General features: G+C 44.2%; 1 protein-coding gene across 3 annotated transcripts in view; it reads right to left on the bottom strand.

The window, feature by feature from the left end:
* Positions 1-19,596, bottom strand: part of lingo2 (leucine rich repeat and Ig domain containing 2) — a 289,552-nt gene that overhangs the window by 182,532 nt on the left and 87,424 nt on the right. The window lies entirely within an intron of this gene.

Below are 19,596 nucleotides of genomic sequence, written 5' to 3'. Positions count from 1 at the left end.
CATTTATTTTCGAAATTGTAATCTAGAGTATTTAGAAAGTGTTTGCTTCCTAAACAGGCTGCCAAGTGCAGTAAAGGTATCGGAGCCTTTGAAACTAAAACAACCATCGATCCATCCATATATGGAGATATTTTCTTCTGTACAGCTTCTCTTTGGCCCTGTGGTATTTGTAAAACGCTAGCTAGTTTCAGGGCTAATTGATGAGCATTTGCAGACTGGCCCAAACAGAACGGATGCTTTACTTATCTTCGCTGAAGGTTTCATGCTTGCATGCGTGGAGGTTTAGCTTGTGCTGTTTAGTCCTCAGTGTGAAGGTTGGCGTGAAAGCCACAGGGCGCAAAGTCTTGGTACAACTGGATGCCTGCGAGGGGAGCGGGTGGACAAAAGGGGCTCTGGCAGCAGCGGGTGTGGACTTTGCGCAATGACCTTGTCGCCCTTCGCCCCCCGCCGTAGATTGTGTCATTTCATTAGTAACAATTGCGGATGAAGTTGCGGTAAAACCTCTCGGATTTGCCCGCTGAGATGATATTGTTAGCCGGATTTACCCTGCAAAAGCTTTAACAACATATAACGCAGCCCGAAAGGGAGTAAAAATAGCCCCCTGGCTTCAGCCTCATTTGGCAGAAGAAAAAACAGCATTGGGGAACACAAACCGCAAGTTCAGCAGATTTGACAAGCCCGATAAAAAGCATGATGGATCACCTTGGGAAGTGCGCCAGCGGTTTGCGTTTACACACCGTCATGTAAACCGGCCTCCACGTGCCAGCAAGACCGCGCCGCTATCGCTACCGCCGCAGTAATAAACGCGCTCGAGCCGCACTTTTATGGGAGCCTGATTCGTGGTCACGTTTGGAGGATGGCAAAGCTTTTTTATTTCACGGTGAAAAAATGAATTCAGCATGGCTTATTTATTTATTGTGATTTTTGTCCAGTGCTTGTCATTTTTTAAAATGTGTTGTTTTAAACTACAACATCCATCCATCCAGCAACAAACAGAAGGTGTAATCAGTTCAGACCCACATATTTTTCGCCTAAATGGGCTAGAAAGAGTGCAAGATAGTTGGGTGCAAGAACCTTCTGAACGATAATTTCCGTTCCAATTATTTGCTGCCTAAACGGGCTGCCAAGTAAGGAGGACGTGAGCACAGTAGTCTTCTAAAGCAAAACTAAGATCCAGTTCCTACTGTAGCAACAAAGAGACTCGAGTATTTGCTGTATAAAGAGACTGCCAAATACATAGGAAGAGGGAAAAGTTGGGTATGGGAGCGTTTTGAACTAAAACATCCTTCTGCCCCTTTATTTCCCTCTGAAAAATGAAAATAATGTGGGATACTACACAAACGACTGCACCGCAACGCACCCGGCCGACACAACTTGGAGTTGAACACGCTCAAGACTGTAGAGATGATCGTGGACTTCAGGAGGCATCCTTCGCCACAGCTGCCCCTCACGCTGTCCAGCTGCCTTGTGTCAACCGTCGAGACCTTCAAGTTCCTGGGAATTACGGTCTCTCAGGACCTGAAGTGGGCGACCAACATCAACTCCGTCCTCAAAAAAGGCCCAGCAGAGGATGTACTTCTTCTGAGAAAGCACGGCCTGCCACGGGAGCTGCTGAGGCAGTTCTACACAGCGGTCATCCAATCAGTCCTGTGTTCTTCCATCACAGTCTGGTTTGGTGCTGCTACAAAAAAGGACAAACGGCGACTGCGACGGACAATCAAAACTGCTGAAAGGATTGTCGGTATCCCCCTACCCACCTTTGAGGACTTGCACGCTGTCAGAACTAAGACAAGAGCGTGCAAAATCCTCTCGGACCCTCCACATCACGGTCGCCGGCTCTTCGGCTCCTTCCCTCAGGTAGGCGCTACCGATCAATGCAAACTAGAACTAGCAGACATTCCAACAGTTTCTTCCTTCTTGCAATCAACTTCTTAAACAGCTCGCCCACAATTCCATTGCAACATGCTGCCAATTTTTTTGTCTGAGTTTGTTGTCGGGCCAATTATATATTACTCGTGCGCTCACTGTAGTGGTCTCGCCACGCTGCACTATTTGCATATCTGCTGTTGACCAATACTGGCCACTCATGCCAGAGTAGCATCTGCCCCATTTGCACACTGACTGAGGAGTATCTGCAACATTTGCACAATCGACATTGTCCCAGATTATCGTGCTACTCGTCACTTTAAACTGCGTACACTCCTTGAAGTCTCGGCGCCCTTTGAACAATGGTCATTGCACCGGACTATTGCAAGATTAGTCATTTGAACTGCTCTAATTGCTAGAGGACTCTGCATCTTTTTACACAATTGTCAAAAATAAATAGAATTTGTACCGGCATTACCATTAGCAACCCTTTATTGCTCAGTGACTGTTTTTTTTGTTTTTTTTTGTCAATGTCTTTATGTCTGAAAAGTGTTCTCGTTGTACTCGAGCGGCTCCAACTCCCGGAGACAAATTCCTTGTGTGTTTTTTGGACATACTTGGCAAATAGAGATGATTCTGATGATTCTGATACTCTAAATTCAGGCCAAAGTATTTTCTGCTTAAACGGGCTTCCAAGCAGTGGTTCCCTTTTTGCTTTGTGATCTGTATAGGTATGTGTTAGCAAACCTGTACTTTTCTGTATTTGGGGCAAAGCTCTCCGCTGAGTATTTAAAAAAAAAAAAAAGTGCTCATTATGTACACACCTCAGGGCTACTTCAGACCTGTCGAAAATGACCTGCGATTGGCTGGTTGACAGTATTTCGTTGCGTCGGCTCATCTCCATCTTCAGAGGTGTGCCGCTCGGTTACCATGGCGATATGCGCTACTGTGAGGCCAACCGCCTCCGTGACCGGGAAGCTGCCAGGTAACATGTTAACACTCGTTTGTGGCTTTGTAGTGCAAAAACTGAGCGGAGCGCGGCTTAGCTCGGCTCTGATTGGCTGCCGTGGCAATTAGTCGTCCTTGTAGTTTATACCTGCTTGTTTCCATGGCGACCACCCTCTTTCTCCTCTTCAGCTTGTGGCGCGACGTAAGTCGCACGCCTATATCTTGATAGCCTTCGGTGCGGTGCAAGACGGCGACACAGGTGGCAGCGCAGCATCAGTAATGGCCGTGTTCCTTTTACGTGTCCCGGTGAGGCTGAGTGCACTCGACCTCTGCGCCTGAGAGAGTGGCACAGCGGAGTGGAATGCAGCCAGAAATCATGTATACAGGCCTACGTGCTTCAAAGACAACCACCTTTTCCAAGGTTGAGGCTTGTAACTGTGTCAATACTTTCAACCTCACTGGAACATTTCACTGGTAGGTTGCTAGGTACAGTACAGTAAGCTAGGTAAGTACAGTAGTTTGTTGCCATTTGTCAACCTTAGTGCTTTTATTTTTTCACATACTTTCCTCCCTCCGGTGTAATATTTCACTGGTTGAGAGTAATTCGGTAGTTTTGGTTGGTAAATCGGCAGGCAAGAAAGGGAGGTAGCCGCTAAGTCGTTTTGGTTGGTGGATCGGTCGCTCGCTCACATGCTCATTCGGTCTGTCGGCCGGTAGGGAGATGTAGGTAGGATGCGACTAAATATTTTTAATCTTGAATCGAGGTTGAGGTTTTTAACCATGTGTCAACCCCAGTGCTTATTTATTCTCCCCTTCGTGGAATAGTTCTCCCCATTAAATCAACATGCGAGTCAAACAGAGCAGTCGATAGATGCATGTGGTGGTTTGGCTGTCAAAGCACACTTGATAGCTCGTTAACAAAAGGGCAAAGAGCCAAGCAGCTCTCACTCTTGCCTGTCCAAAAATCTCCTTTTACACAGATAATAATGCTTAGAGGACTAATTCATTTATCGTTAATTACTTTGAATTGTTGTTATAGTTTGCAGTGGTGTATCATTGCAGCACTAATATTTTGGTTAGCTTATGTAGCTTCATTAAGGATAAATTAGCTATTGTACAGTATATGAAAGGATAGATGGGTAAGTTTGTAGGTTTGCAAGAATGTAAGCAGTTAGGAAAGTAGATTGGTAGATAGGTAGGTGCGTAGAGGAAGGATATGGAAATGTGCTTCAGAGTGACTGCTATCGGAGGCAATACTTCCAGTATGAAAAATCCCATGTACAAGAGCGCCACCCATTACTCTGCGACAAATTCAAGGTACATTAATACATACTATAACGCGGTCTTGAAATGACCATGTGCAACCAGCTACGAGCGTTAGCGTGTCTATACCGAGGCAATTAACTAGCTAATTAGCATGGATAACATTAGTTTCTGCCCTTATATTACTTTACAAAGCGGAGAAGAGCAGAGAAGCAGCTACTCATTTTATGCATGTTGAAAACTTTTACTGTTGTACTACATTTCGATTTTGGGGCTGCTTTGGTCTTTCAGGACCTGGACGACTTACTGTGTTTGATGGAACCATGAATTCTGCTCTTTAGCAGAAAATCCTGAAGGAGAATGTTCAGCCATCAGTTGGAGACCTCAAGCTGAAGCACACTTGGGTTCTGCAGCAGGACAATGATCCAAGACACACCAGCAAGTCAACTTCTGAATGGCTTAAAAAAACTAAATGAAAGTTTTGGAGTGGCCTAGTCAAAGTCAATACGATGGAAATGGTGTGGCATGACCTTAAAAAGGCTGTTCGTGCATTACTTCTTCACACACAGGGCCAAGCCATTTAAAAGCTGCAGTTTATGCTTACTTGGGTTATCTTTGTCTGATATTTATGGTTATTTGATGATCTTAAAGAAAGTGGGGAAACGATGTAAAACAACAGGAATTTTTAGAATACTTTTTCACATCACTGTAAATACGTAGGTACGGGTACTGTAGGTAGGTAGTGGTGTGTGATTGAAACTTCAAATGTCACTGCTTTTTTATGATGTAAATCCCTCGCCAACGTCTTGGTACAAATCAAATCAGCTCACATTTGTATAGTGGCGGCATTCTGACCATCCCCCACCCGGCGATATATCCCAAGGGGGCGCGTGACGCACCATTTATGATCTATGTCACAATTAGAACTCAAAAGGTCTCACGTAGTGAAAAATGGGAGATTTTCTCTATCTCTTGCTCTCTGCGGCTGGTGTGGGAATGGATGGCAAAAGGCTAAATGGTAATGATTCTCCGAGAAAAGGTTCTTGATGTCTATCTTGACCTCACGGGTAGCGAGGCGCTGTCACTCTGACCGCGTCGGCTTCGGATAAAATGAGCTGGGCGGGCGAGTGGGGTGGAGGGTGATTTGTCACTTGTGGACTTGACAACAAAATCAACACGCAGGATGTATCGTTAGGCCTAGGGTTGCCACCCGTCCCAGAAAATACGGAATCGTACCTTATTTGGCCATTAAATGTCACAGCCCGTATAGGTTCCGTATTTGGATTCATGTCCAATACAAATGTCCATCACACATTAATCTGACAATAATGAGCCAAATAAAAAAAAAAGGAGGAGGAGCTCTGCTCTCGTGCGTACAGTATGCCTGGAGAGTGATCAGTTCTCGTGGGCACAAGCGTACGATCAGCAACTGCACCGCCCATGCACCCTTCTTCACCTTCCTGTTGACTGTTTTCTGTTTTCGGGGGCATAAAAGTTCAATTGGCGACTGTCGTCAGACGACATTCATCCGGAGAGCAACACTACAGATGTGAGAGTACAGAAGAACCACGCCCCGGTGTCACATCCATCCATTTTCCGTACCGCTTATCCTCACTAGGGTCGCGGGCGTGATGGAGCCTATCCCATTTGACTCTGGGGGAAGTGGCGGGGTACACCCTGAACTGGTCGCCAGCCACTCACAGGCCTCGGTGTCACAGTTTTTCTTTATTCAATCATCTCCTGATGCTGAGACGGTATGACACATTATGTTATGATTGATTCCGATTCCTATCTGGTTGTTCTTTCGCCAGATTTCAGTTTGTGGAAACAGCTTATTGTCGTTTGATGGATTGTGTAGGATGAGATTTGAAATCTAATGGATGTGGGAGGAAACCAGAGTACCTGGAGAAAAGCCACGCGGGCACGGCTAGAACATGCAAACTCCACACAGGCGGGGCCGGGATTTGAAGCCAGGTCCTCAGAACTGTGAGGCAGAGCCGCTAAGCAGTCGGCTACCGTGACGCCACAAGGCAACATGAAAATGCTAAATACCTAGTATGCAAATGTGCTGTGACACACTTGAATCTTTTAATATTTTTAGTGCACATGTGGCAATGCGCAGCACTTACGGTATGTGTACCCCAGGCTAGAGTGTCTGTCTACCTGTGTTCCTGCGCTATTTGTTTGAATAGCCATTGCTTAAAGGCTTTTGACTACCATGACATCGAAGCCAGTTTCATTATCTGTTGTGTGTTAGCATTAAGATAGTGGACATAGTTGTATAAAGGTTATGTGGATTGATTCAATACACAATGTGTAATTCTCTTAAAATATTACAGATAAAAAGCATTATAAGACCAAAGACGAATCTGGTGCAAGTCGATACTGACATTTTTGGGGGTTTTTTTCAGTCTCCCAACTGACTCGAGTTGTCCCAGTCCCTCTGGAAGTCCATTAAAAATGTCCATCCACTTTCAAAGAATTACTCCTCGGCCCCCAAACAAAGATCAAGATTGGGGGGTGTGCGCCAAAAGAACCATCAAGATAGAGCCAGACCTCATTCTCCCGTGGAAACCCCTTATCAGTTGTGCGAGGTAACAATTAAATATCTGTCAACGGTGAGTCTGGTGGTTCGGGGGGGGGGGGGGGGGGGGGGGGGGGTAGTGGCGTCTTCCTGTTGACTTTGACCTTGGCAGGAACACAGAGGCCGGCCCGCTCGCGCCAAACGCTGGCCGAAAGCAGGTTTGTCTAGCCAGCCCGCCATCTGGGATGGGGATATCCATCAGGCGGAAACAGTACACACACACACACACACACACACACACGCTATCATCATCATCATCAACGCTCACCCACGGCAGTGTCGCCTTCCCGGCACATTTGGGGCTAAAAGTGTCTCACAATGTCACCTGATAGCGCAAGGTGATAGCGCAGGAGCGGCGCCAGTAGCGCCATTTGTCTTTTGTATCAGTTCATCCGGGGAAAACCCAAATTGTCCGGTTTCCAAATCGGAGACCTTGCAAGTTGTGCCGTTTTCATGTTGGATACACTTCAACATTGCACATTTGAAACTGCGAAAATACTTTCATGTATAACATATTTTTTTTTCTCTTTTTTGTAATTCTTTATTAAAAAATAATCAAACATCTTCTTTCCGCAATAGAACTCCTTTGTTATTATAGTTAGCATGACTCCTCTGGTTTTAATTTGGGCAATTTGGGCAATGTTAATATTTTGTATTTTTGGTCATTTCTTTATTTTTTAATATTTAAATGAATAAATAATATTCTTGGCCTTAGATGAGGGTGGCAAACTTTATGATGAGAAATGGTTTGAAGATGTATATATTTTGTATTTTAGGCTTTTTTGTTGTTAAATAATTGAAACTATTCCCCTCAGGAATGTGTAAGACCCTTACATTTGCCACTTTTACAAACCATAATTATGCACCAGTATTATTTCTTTTTAAATAAGCGCTTACGTGATAAATATGTAGGCTTATTTTGTTTGAGCTCCGCAAGGCAAGCAGGCCGGCCTGGTCAATTATTCTTATTATTCCAGATGATTAAATGCACACCTCTCGGGAGGAAAATGCACACCAGGAGGGAAATAATGAGAGTGTGTGTGTGTGTGTGCGTGCGTGTGTGTGTACGTGTGTTCGACAGAAGCTCGAGGCATCAACAGAGCAGCAACAATAATCACGTGACAAATGAGTGACGGGACACGGGTGAAGCTCGAGCGAGAAAATTAATGACGTGAACCAAAAGTGACATCATTAATAAATAAAGCTGTGTGTGAGTGGGCGCACGCATCTAAACCTGCCCATGTCGTTACGTTATGCGTGGAAATAAGATCACGACACTGGGAGGCACTTTTAATAGTTTAAAGGGAGAGGTGCTTTGGAAAAGAGGACAAATTTAAAAAAGCTGATTTTATTGAAAATGTCTTTCAAAGCGGTCTGTCATGTCACTGCACCGCAAAAGTTTAAGAAAATATCGTTTTCAAAAACAGACGACGGGTACAACATTTTCACATCATAAAATCATACTTTGTGAATAAACCAACAGGTGAGTATGCAGTGTCTTGAACTACTATGCTTAACTCCCACCTAAATGAACCCGTAATCCTAACCTTCACACAAGTCACATTGATTGTCAGTGATCGTCTTCGTTGCTGCTACCTCCAGATCCTGCTTGACTGCCAAAAAGGAGTTTCTCATACAATCTGCAGACCTGATCACTAACACCAATCTCACAGATTATCTCACTGACTTGAACGACATCTTTCTTGGACGGTTGCACGCAATTAACCAGAGGCAATAGTTGAAAGACATCATATTTTTTGCGCTCACTTTCAAGCACAATTGAAGCTATAGTAGCAGCGAGTTAATGAGGAATGACGCGTGCAGGCATGTTTATGGACGTACGTGGACGATGTAAATATGTATGGCTCATGATTGGCTTTAATGGAGATGGCAGTGAGCTACACTGAAATGTGAATGGCACTTGTCATTTTCTGAAATCCAATCTATTTTCAATGAGTTTTGCATACTTGTTTGGTTTTGCAGGGTTAGAAAATGCCACCTCGAACAATGCAATGATGGGCAGTCTGCTCGTAGGAGTTGCTCGATTTTTATCTGGATGGCGATTGTCGGCTTTTGCGCTGAAATTTGTCATGTTTATTATCGTGGTTGTTGTTTGCGCAGTGGTTCCTCATATTTTGGTCCCCCTTGAGCTGGGCAACACTGTACAACTCTGGTTCTCAGTTTGATTTCAAGGAGACATACCTCACTTTTTCCCCAATTTTAACATTTCCCAGGTGTCTTAATGAAACAATTGTCACACGCTTTGGTCAAAATGACCCCAATCCAACGACACTGAAGCTCTGCTTAGCTTTTGGCTTTAACATCCTTCTAGGGTGGGCAGGCACTCCAGAAACCCAACTATTTGGATACAAGCAATTCAAAGTCACATTTTCATAATATGTCCCCATAAAATACCTATAATGGGAAATCAAAGCTAATGCTAGTGATGCTCACATTCATACATTAGAAGGTTACGATCCGAGGCTTGTTCGTGTGGCAGTGTCGTTTGTTCGCCGCAGATAGCTCTCAAACGTTCGTTTGCGAGTTTACGCTTTTGATACGTCGCAATATCCCGCAGGACGGTCATTTGCTGCAAGGTGGCGGCGCGAGAGGTCATTTCCGAGATGCACGACGTTATTTGCCCACGCGGACACGTCAGCGGCGTTTCATTAATACGGGTGTCACACCTGAGGTGCGCCAACGTCAGATGTTAACATTCGTGCTAAATGAGTTCATTTGTAACACGGGGAGGGGCCGGGAAGTCATGAACCCCAGGAGTCCACTGACGCAAAGACACTCATCTGGAGGGCAAGACGAGGCAACAAGAGCACCCCCCACAACACAGACGTTCTCAAACTTTTTTGCTCCAGGGACCACTTACAGAGGAGACATTTTTCCAAGGACCTCCTCGTAATACTAACGCCAAATAAACATAAATACCATGTGCACCTCTTAAATACCATGGAAATTGCTGTTTTTTTTTTTCCAATGTTAATATTCATGACCAAATGAAAGTGAAATCAATGAACTATTGATCCACGGTCACAAGCCGATGTGCACTGTTACTAACCCTGAGCCATCCGAACCCACCCTAACCATAACAAACGTGATTGTTTTGATTTTGTACATACGTGATACATATTTGGAATGGTTGTCTTGTTACATCTGCGTAGCCAGACCTTCCAGAGATAATCATACTGCAGCGGGGAACACCAGTGAGATTCTTAATACCCCGCCAGCAGTGTTGTTTTCTTGCCAAATTCATATTTCTTTCCTGTTCTAGTCCTGGAAACGGCTTTGGTTGTAGGTTTACACTTCTAACTTGACATCCTTAGTTTGAATTTAACTTCATAAATATTTCAAAGTTGGCTTAGCTATTTCTCATTCTAGACTGGCTAGCGACAGTGCGGTGTATGTAATGCCAATGTAATTACACATACAGTCGATCTTAAACAGGCCGCGTGTTGCAATTGTGTCTGTATTCTTTTCAGTTTACAAATGTACAAATGTATCCTGAAGACAAATACAGTGCAAGTCCAACCTTACTCCTAAGGATTCATTTCACCATTAACGTTAGCTATCTCATTAAATTGCACCGTGCTATATGTGATGGGAAAAGAATACACTGCAAATTATTTAGAAAGTCAGTGTAGACATGGTAAAACAAATTGCTGTTATTTCAAAAAAATAACGTCACTTTTCAAGCTTTTGAACGTTATGCAGCGAGCCATTACCAGCTGAGCAGCTGTCAAATTCCACCGCTGCCAAGAGCGATCCATACCTTTCTCTGCTAATACTAGCTACTCCTAAAACCTCGCTTTTGGTCCGCCACACACCGAGCGACGCGCCCGACTGCAACCGAATTGTCACACAGCGTTCGCCGTTCTGCAATTAGTCTTCGTGAGTGGTCGACTGTCGGCCGCTAGTTTTGTTGTCATTTGCAATTTGAACGTTGTAGCCTTCACGACAAAAATGACGTCAACGGGTACAAAGCGAGATCCAGCTGGCCCCCGCCGAGCCATACCAGTATAGTCAACATATTTGTTGTGTTTTATAATAATCCTTTCATATTTACCTGTGGATAAAAACCCTAACCCTGTGAAGAGTCTCAGTCGCCAAAATGCACGAGTGCATGGGACCATGGTTGCCAAATAGCCCAAATCTCTCGTGTCTTTCTCACCTGTTTCCTCTCTTTGTATTATTAGAATATAAAGTAGCTACAGTGAGCCAGGGCAGTCTTCTACCTTCTTGACAATAACACCATTTTGTTTGTGGTTCAATAAAACATAATGCAGTAAAACGTATAAGTGGAGCCTCAAAATGTTGTTTCCTGATAAGAACAGCAAGGGTCACATATTTTCCATTGCAGCGCATCGGTAGATTGCCGACTGTAATTGCTTTGCAATTGCTCAGTTTAGTCGGCCCTTACCAGGGCCAAGGGTGTTATAGAAAAAGCACACCAAAAACATTCTCGTAATCGTTTTAGTAATGTTCTTCAGAAGAATCTGCGGGTAGGGAAGTTCACAACTGGTGATTTTTGAGACATTGTGTTCGTCAATGCAGCGAGGCAAAGTCATTTGTAAAGAGGGCGTAAAAATAAAGCTGATTTGTTCCTAAAAATTAATAACTTCGCTTCGGTTGTTTGCATCAAAGCTTGTGGGAGAGTGCTAACGTCTTCGCTAATTACTATCCCAATGAGTCACAATGATGCAACAAACTTGCAAGCGGTCCTAATTAAAAAGAAGCCAACAGCAATCATCACAAAGAATCTTTTGCGTCTGTGTGTGTCAGTGGACACCCTAATTTGAAACCCTAACTCAGGCTTGGAATACTACGTTAAAACCCTAACTGTGACTTGAAACCCTAACTTGAAAGCCAACCCTGGTTTGGAAATCTACTTTACAACCCTTGTCTTGAAACCTTAACTGCTGTTTAAAACCCTAAGTTGGGGTTTCAAACACAAATTCCAAACACTAACTTGAAACCCATTCCTGGCTTGCTATCCTACTTTAAAACCTTTCAAATCCTAACCCAGGCTTGCAACGTTAATCTTGACTTGAAATCCAGCTTGAAAACCTAACTTGCGACTCAAAACTCTCACTTGAAACACTGACCCTCGTTCAAACCCCAATGCGTGTTTCTTATCATTGAACAGTAAAGAATTTGGGCAAAGATGAAAGTGAGGACATGAAAAATGAGGCGGGGAAAAGGAAAGACGGCGGAGAGGCAGTGACACAGGAAATGGAAAGATGATCGGTGTGCAGGGGGAGAAGTGACGATGGAGACGAGTGGCGGCATCCGCTACGTCTGTCATGGCGGTGGTTCTCAAACAGGGGTCCCCGGAGACCCAGGGATGATCGGAACTTAGGGATCCACACAATTATTTGGAATAAACAATGTTGCACTCTTTAGGGAAGCAAAACCCCAATTGTTCAAATGCATTGGGGAGAGGTCTCTGCCAGCCAACGAGAGTCGTTTGAGCGGAATCGCCCACGTTAACATTCTATTCACATGTAAAAATGCAACTGAAAGCCAAAAGTGGCTATGTGTGATTGTGTGTTATTCGTTAAATGCCCAATTATTGAACCCTTTAATGAAAGGATAGCGTTCCAAAATGTGGGAGATGGGTGGTGTCATAACACCCTTCTTGATTGGTGTTTGTCAAGCTTGACAAATATGGCCTCGCTCACGCCTCTTGAAAACCATCTGTCTTCTCTGTCCAGATTGTGTACGTTTTTGCTCCTCGAAAGAGTGCCGTTTATCTTTGAGGTGCCGCGAGACGGCTAAGTCTTGACCTGAAGAGTTAGCAAGTCTCTGTTGTGACATGCGCCTGCTTAGTAGCTGCTTGGGTTTCGCCATTATACTTATCAGTGCATTACTCACTGGACTGTAACGAATTTTCCAGATTGGTTTTTTTTTCAGTTCAGTTTTTCATGGTAGGCAATGGCGTGTCTTTGGGCTGTACCAGCAATACAGATGAATACATTTTGAAAATGATGCTGCTCATGCTGTCTGTTTCTTTGCAGGAATTCAACTTGAAAAAATATATATATATATTTGCGAGAGCAGTCTGAAAAGTTGCGACTTTCAGCTCGTCCCATCAGGCGTTGCCGCCACACAAGCGTCGTAAGGGGCCTGAGCCGCCCCACAAAATGCTAGAAACGAAAAAGTGCACCGATAGGTCGGCCAGCTTTCAGTCTAGATTGTCCGCCCTGCCCACCCCGTAGCTCCGCCCCTGGATCATACTTGGGGTTTAAACTATCCAGAAAGGCACAAACAGCTCCTCTTTTTTTTTGAGGAGGAGGAGGAGGAGGAAGCGTCTTATTATTCCGATTTTTTTTCCGATTCCCCTCTAGGCTTGTGTCAATCATAAACCGTGACGGTCTCAAAACATCCTTGACCTTTAACTGTCGTCCTAAAGCGCGATTTGAACCGCACACGGCGGCGGGGGAGACTTTCACCCCCCCCCCAACAGCCGAGGTGCCGCATTGTTGTTTACGCCTTCCTGCTTATTGTGAGCAATCAATCACGGTCACGGTAGCAAGTCCAGAGTTCATTGTAGCGCGAGAGGAGGATCAATGGCCGACTGGAGCTCGGTAACAAGCTGCGCTGCTGCGGGGCCGCTAATGAAGACACTCTGGACGACCGCGTCGGTCCGGGAGGAGGTGTTGCGACGCGAGGGGATGTGCGCCGCAATTAGTGTTGTTTTCAAACACACGTGTCGTACAGTAGCCATTTTAAAGCTGATGTTCAAGACAAGTGTTACATATTTGGAGTTTGAGTTCATTTCACAGTATTTCTTCATGGGAAGATGCATTTACGTTGTGGTGCAATGGCTTTGATGAAATGGAGAACATTAGCAAGAATATATGATTTTGTAATCTCATGAAACCACATCCGTCTGGGTTTGGGTTTTGTTTTGGTTTTTTTACAGCTGCCTGTTAAGGCAGCAAACTAGATGGCTCCAAACGAATCCTGTAGTGGTTCGAGCCAAGGTTATGCTTTCAAACAAGGTTGAAATTAGGTTTGAAAACCTCTTTTGCCTGCTTAGGAAGCTAGCTACTCACACACACACACACAAAAGAATGCATCACTTTTCTTTTTGTTTTTCATTTTTCATGAGCTGAACTCAAATACCTGAGACGTTTTCTATATAGAGTAAGGCCTATGTATCTATTCATTTGAGAGTAATTGGCCTTTTGCGCGCATATAAAAAGTGTCGAGATCCGCTCATGAAACATGGGAGCAAAAAGCAAATGTTGCGCTTTTATTTTTGCGCAGTAAAAGAATGTAATTTCCTGTACTGCCGTGCAATAAAAGAGTCAGCTCGTCTCCGAGGTGTTAGTTAACGCTCTGAAAATTGTCTCGGGGAAAAAAAAGAAAAAGAAGACACTCATGCAAGGCTCGTTCGGAGGGAAGACGAAGACAAGAGCACGAGGCGACACAAGCGCACCTCGTAACGCACTCCTGATATTGGGAGAAAATATTCGGCCGGATGAACATCACCGCCACCCACACACGCCGCCACCTGTTTCGATCTGCGCTTTTTCACTCATGCCCGATTCTACTTCCATTTTCTGTGTCACTGCTTCCCCGTCTTTGCCTTGTTTTGAACTCACTTTACAGTTCTCACTAAATTGGTCTGTGTTGAATGCTTAGAAAGCGGTGGGCTTCGAACACAAATTAGGGTTTAGGAGTTTCAAATTGGGGTTTCATATACGGGCCAGTGTTTCAAAGTAGGGTTTTAAGACACGACTAGCTAGGGTTTGAAAGAAGGATTAGGGTGTCAAACTAGGGGTTCACACAAGGGTTGGGGTTTTAAGCAAGGTTTAGGGTTTGAAAATGAGGTTTCAAATCTGGGTTAGGACTTCGAACCACGATTAGGTCTTAAATTTGGATTTGAAATGACTGAGTTAGGGTGGGACTGTATATACAAATTAGGGATACCCATACCGTACGTCTCTACTACGACAACAACAACACTTTTAACACATAACCACCTGAGCAAGTTGAGTAAGAGCCATGTGTGCGGCATACAGTACCGCTACTTTAAGGTAAATATGGATGACAACACTAAAGATGACTCTACTCTCTGCTTTCACTCACACATACAATCAATCACCAAATCCTCTTTCTCCCACCTTAAAGATATCTCCAGCCATTAACTCTCTCTCACCGAGACCCTCATTAATGCCTTCGTCGCATCCCACCTGGACGGACTACTGCAACAGAGTTCTGTTCGGGCTACCAAGCAAAGCCCTGAACAGGCTCCATCCAGTATGTCTAAAATTCAGCTGCCGGGGTCCTCACCCGCAACAAACCCTGGCAGCACATTCACTCCCACACTCATCCATCTTCACTGACTCCCGGTCAAGTCCCGCATTACATACAAAATCCTGCTCCTCACCTTCAAATCCCTTAATCCCCTTGCCCCCCCCCCTAGTACCTGTCAGACCTCCTCCATCCATACACCCCATTCCGGGACCTGAGGTCTCCATCCGCCGCACCTGCCTTTGAGCCTTCAGCGTGGGAGTCCCAACGCCCTGGGACTCTCTCCCATCTGAGATCCGCAACACCACATTGTTGGACATTTTCAAACAAAACCTATTTCACACAGCTTTTGATGTTTAGAGTCCCTTGTTCTGTGTTTTTGTCTGTCCCATTGATGTAAAGCAGCCTTGGGTTCTATGAAAGGAGACATTATAATAATTCTTATTATTAAAGCCAACTTCAAATTATGGCCTGCAAATTGGATGATGAAATTCTCGAGCTGAGCTGCAGTAATGGCCTGCCTGGCAGTAGAAGTAAGCCTGACAGGTAACCATTACGGGCTCCATTTTACATGTACCACCAGCAGTTGGTGTCACAGTCTGCCATGAAAAGGCAGCCAATCTGTCAGCCAATCACATTCTACTAGACAGCCAATATGTCAGCCGATCAGATTCGACCGACCACAGTCAGCTACACCTCGCTATTTAGCGCCATGTTGAAGATGCAATCAGTGTCAGAGTGTCCGACAATCATACAAATGTTTGTACGTTTGTACAAGACGCTACAACACCACCCAGTGATAGTTCTGCCTCATCACGTTTACCTGTTGCTGTCTTCGTCGCTGTTGGGGATTCGGCTAAACCCGGGTGACAACAACAGTGAACTCTGAGCATTTACTGACCTACTATATCGGTGGATTATGGAACATTGCGTCACTTTGGCCCAAGACAAATGTCCTATCATCAAAGCCTGACCCTTTTTACTGTGAAGTCAACTATTCTATATCCTTGCTTTGACTTGACCTGTCACAGCTGTTCTTCAATTGATTTTTAAAGTCCCTTCCAACCTTTCCGGTCATTCGGTGTTTAGCCCGCGAGTCCTTCACCTCTCTCTCTTCATGTCAGTTGGATGTCAAAATGTCAGTGATGACAAATAGTTACTCTAAAAAGTGTTATAAAAGTGCCATGTTCAAGAGAAGTTTGTTTTGGAGCAATATAGGATTCAATTAAACTACATTTCCATCACAATTACAAGAGATAATAGCATGGTACTTGGTATCTGCGAGTATTCAAATGTAAGTACTTGTACTTTGTCTGAAAAAAAGTGGTGCCAGTGCATCCCTTAAAAAAAAAAAACCTTTTTTTTTTTTAAATAGCGTAGACTTGCTCTTCTATCAACAGATGTCCAAGATTTGAGACAAATCCATGAAAAAAAAATGTTTCCCTTCATCTCAAGGTCTTCAAGAGCTGCTCTCCAGGGGTTGCCTAGCTACCAGGCGGCTCCTGCACTTCTTGTTTTTTCTTGCGTAAGGTCGCGAAGAGAGAGAGAGAGAGAGAGAGAGAGAGAGAGGGCTAGCTGACAAGTGCGACAAAGGCGTTAATCACGCTGGATGTATCCCCCCTGCTCCTTATCATGTTTAATGGCTGCTTTGCTCAGTGACGGGAGGTTGACATACAGATGAAGTCGCGGCTGCCTAATGAACGCTGCTTTAAACTCCTGCAGACAAGCCAACAGCCCCTCGCCATTCACTTCTGAAAGAGTTGTAATTTCACAATTGACATTTGGCCAATTTGCACATCTCCGTGCTGCCATTATTACTGGATGTCACTATGCGCCATTTTCACAATTGGATTCAATTTGATCAGTAATACTGCACGATTGCACTCTTCGTAAGTGTACTTTTGCACATGCATGTTGGCAGTATGTCCTGAATGTATACTTTCTGATTGTCTCTTTTTCACTATAGTACTCGAGGGACTCCAACTAGCTGAGAGGAAATGATAAAGAGGATTCTCATTCTGTTGCATGATCTCAGTCCTGTGGACACAAAATGACGGCCGTATGACCGAAACTGCTAATTGAAAGCCTCGGTTACAGCTACGATACGGTCTCAGAACCGTAGCAGAACGACAGCACTTGCTCCTCGATCCAAATTAGGCTTTCAAACCGGGTTTAGGGTTTTAAAGTCAGGGTTAGCCAGGTTTTGCACTCAGGTTTCAAGCCTGGGTTAGGGTTTCAAACGAGGGTCAGGGTTTGAATGTAGAGTTTGTATTGGGGTTTCAAACCTGGGTTATGGTCTAAGGGTTCTAACCGAAGGACAGGGTTTGGAATGAGGGTTTTTAAACCAGGGTTAGGTCCTAAAAATAGGGTTTCAATTAGGGATTCAAGCCTGGTTTAGGGTTTCAAAGTGGGATGTCAAGACAGATTAGGATTTCAAATTAAAGTTAAGGTTTCAAGTCAGGGGAAGGGTTTTAAAACAGGGTGAGTACTTAAAAGTAGTGTTTTAATAAAAGGTAGGGTTTCAAGTTGGGGTTTCAAATTTGCTTTTTCCAAATTTAAGTTTCAAGACAGGTTTTGGAGTAGGGTTTTAAGATAGGGTTAGGGTTTCAAACAAGGTTTTATGGCGTCAAGCAAGGGCAAGGGTTTTATTGGGGTTTAAAATCAGGGTTAGGGTTATAATTAGATATTAGGGGATAGGGATTAGGGATTGGATTAGGTTTTTGAACAAGGGCCAGGGTTCCCTACAGGGCTTCGGGTTTCTAAGTAGGACTGCCGGCCAGTTAAGATTGAAAATTCGGGTTTCCAGCCTGGGTTAGGGTTTCAAATTTGCGTTAAGGTTTCAAACTGAGGCTAGTTTTCCACTCTGATATATTATGGGGGGGGGGGGGACAACTATAATGATTGTGGGATCGAGAAAATCTTGCACCATTGCGCCATTCCACTTTATTGTCACGACTGACGAATAAATAAAGCAGATGTGAACGCATCGCAGCCAACAGACGGCAGCCCGAACGTCAAGTTGACAGGAAGGCTGTTGAAACTTGGACCAAAATGACTTTGCGCTTACGTTTTTGGGTGACTTTGCAGTGACCCGCTTTGAAGATCACATGCACTAAAGTGTGATTAAAGCCCCCCCCCAAAAAAACCCATCAGAGCTGCCAAAAACTGATTTCTTTGGTCATGTTGTCATTGTTTGTTTGAGGGGACTGTGACTATGATGCTCCTCTTCAGTTTTGTTGTTTTTTGTACTTTTTCCAGACAATCGCTGAGCTGTCGATGAGTTAATAATCAAAGCGGCGCCACTAATTGCCATGCAGTAATTGGGGTTCGGGTTTGAACCCAGTTAGGGTTGCAAACATGATCGCTTATGAACCTTTTCAAAGTGATTGCCGTCTCATGTGTGGTTGTTTTATTATATGCTGTTTAATGTCAGTTATTGATAGGATCTTTATTTCATAGCGTCTTTGAAAATACACTGAAAAAAAGTCCTTTGAATCTTGGCTGAATTTGAACATGCACATCGGTTGGTTGCACGTTGTTTACATATGGGAAAATTACCCTTTTTAATCATGTGCCACCGATGTACATGTTCAAATTAAGTCAATTCAAAGGACTTGTTGTTTTTTTGGTCTCGCTAGCATCAAAAGCAACAGGAAGTAGTTTCCCACGGAACGCAAACATTGACGGCACGTTCGCTACTCGCGCGTCTTCATCGCCTTCAGAACGCAATGGCGGCGTGTAATGCGATATATGCGTGACGTTCGTTTACATTTGCAGATGTTTGCGGGTAAAATACGAACGCGGTAAGCGGGGCGGTCGGATATTAGCGCCGTTGCTCAATTGAGATCGTAATCGTGTGATGCGTCGTCGTGGCATCTGTTATAGTTTCACTCCAATTCAATTGTGTTATCAACTTGCAGAAGTGAATTAAGGAGCAAGCATGCTTATCCTTCCTGGCTCAGGAAAAGGAGTTTGGCTGACATTGATGGTGCACAGTACACAAGGGTTAGGGTGCCAACTCAGGATTATGGTTTCAAATTGTGACTTCAATCCTCGGTAGGGCTTCAATTTACGATTTTAAGACAGGGTGAGGGGGTCAACGTCGGGTTTCAAAGTCAGTTTAGGTGTTGTGTGACCGCGTCTTTTTCCCCCCCCCCCCCTTTCTTTTTTTCATGATAATTGCATTGTGAAGGAATTCAGGTTCAAAACAGTAAAACTGGATGCTTTTAAGGGTTTCAAGCCAGCGGTTAAGCTTTTATTAGAGCGTTTCTAAGCAGGGCTAGGGTGTCAAATTATGGTTTTGAGCCAGGGTTGTGGTTTCAAAGTAAGGTTTCAAGCCATGTTTGGGGTTTCGAAAAAGGGTTAGGGTTTGTAATTACGGTGACAAACGTGGGTTTGGGTTTGAAAATTTACATTTCAACTTGGGCTTGCAAGGCAGGGTTAGGGTTTCAAATTTGGGTTTGGAGTCAGGCTTAGCTTTTCAATTTAGGGTTTTGAACAAGGCTAAGGCTTTCAATTTCGGGTTTACGGTTTTCAACAGGATTTTTAAAAAATCCAGTTAAAGCCAGAGTTAAGGTTTCAAACAAAGGTTCGGGTTTCAAATTTGTGTTTCAAGCCAGGGTTAAGGTTTTAAAGGGGGTTTTCAAAGCCGGGTTTCAAACCAG

The sequence above is a fragment of the Phyllopteryx taeniolatus genome, chromosome 10 (assembly GCF_024500385.1).
Source record: "Phyllopteryx taeniolatus isolate TA_2022b chromosome 10, UOR_Ptae_1.2, whole genome shotgun sequence".
In the NCBI taxonomy this organism is placed as follows: domain Eukaryota; kingdom Metazoa; phylum Chordata; class Actinopteri; order Syngnathiformes; family Syngnathidae; genus Phyllopteryx; species Phyllopteryx taeniolatus.
Note: the sequence above shows the minus strand (reverse complement) of the source record. Positions and strands in the feature narration are given on the sequence as shown.